Raw genomic sequence first — 1,666 nt, 5'->3', positions numbered from 1 at the left:
ATATATATACATGAGGCACACACACACACACACACAAACGCGTGCAGACACACAGCCAGCCATCTAGCACATATGAAGACACACATTCCCACAAAGGGAGCCTCCAACATGTCAGCTCAGCTCCAAGTCAAAAAAACCTTTCCACAGCCTGACCACGTTACATTACAGCATCCTTTTTTCCTTTTACGGCACTTGCAATACAAATAGGTCACATATATGCTAAGATCAGAGGTACCAAACCAGAAAAAAAAATAAAACAAAGAAAGCGGTAAGATAAGGATGATTGATGTTTGAAAGGAAATCAAGAGCAACACAGATGTTCTGTGTCTGTAACACTACCAGTCGAATCTCTCCCTCTCTCTCTCTCCCTCTCTCTAATCACCAACACCACCCACTCTTCACAACCAAAAGCCAACAACAACAACAACAAAATCATCACAACGACTGCAACAACCCACAACCACCACGCTGATGCTATTCATATCCTCTTCTTCTCCTGCTCCAACACACACACACACTCACACTCACTCACACACACTCACTCACACACTACACACCTCCTACACACCACCGGAAGATATCACACACACACACTAGCAGAGCACACTTCTGAAGACATGCTCTAAGTCGTAAAAAATGGCAAAGTTTCCCCCCCCCATCAAACTGACACTAATCAGTGTGTGTGATAAGAGCAACTGATCAATACTATCATGGGTCCTAATACAAAGACATGGGATCTGTTGTAGGTGAGGTGCAAGGACTCAACCTAGCAGACGGTCACAGAGTGATCATCTCTCTTGTCAGAAGCACCAATGGACGCGCACACACACACACACACGTCCAAACTTACCACTAACCAACTGTGTGTGCCATAAACCACTGACAGGTTTTCTGTGCCTCATCAAACTGAACCAACAATCTCTGTCCAGATTCTAGCGCTGTTTGTCGCTACAACTAGAGGCTAGATGTCCAAACACAGCGGAGACAAACTGCTCACAACACCTCTCCAAACTGCTCAAGGAAAAACTATGTGTAAGTCGGGACTTCCACTCCCCTCATCTCACTCTATCTGGGAAAACTGTACACAATATCTCACACATACCCTCATCATCATCAAATATATTCATGGTCATCATTATTTTCAAATAACAAAAATAAGTGTTATCATCATCATCATTATCTATCTACAACAACTGCCTTGAACGGGCTCACAAACAAAACGTTACAGAGAACCACTAACTGTTTCTGCACCATCACCGACAGCTGACATCATTGAGGTGGGTCATCACCGACAGCTGACATCATTGAGGTGGGTCATCACCGACAGCTGACATCATTGAGGTGGGTCATCACCGACAGCTGACATCATTGAGGTGGGTCATCACCGACAGCTGACATCACTGAGGTGGGTCATCACCGACAGCTGACATCATTGAGGTGGCAGATTCCAAGAGAATCGCTGAGCGAGCAGCTGAGACCTTGACTCCCCACAGAAAAACGTAGCAGGAGATGAGGACTTTCAACACCATCTCTCCATCTGTCTCGTTCACAATTGACAAAACACTTTTCTCAACAACCCCACCACCATCATCAACATTTGTCACCAACATTTGTCACCAACATTTGTCACCAACACAGAAATCTCTAACATTCTGCTGCCATTGCG

The sequence above is a fragment of the Aplysia californica genome, unplaced genomic scaffold, assembly GCF_000002075.1.
Source record: "Aplysia californica isolate F4 #8 unplaced genomic scaffold, AplCal3.0 scaffold01990, whole genome shotgun sequence".
NCBI classification, from domain to species: Eukaryota; Metazoa; Mollusca; class Gastropoda; order Aplysiida; family Aplysiidae; genus Aplysia; species Aplysia californica.
The sequence above is the reverse complement of the archived record's forward strand: the minus strand, read 5'-3'. Positions refer to the sequence as shown.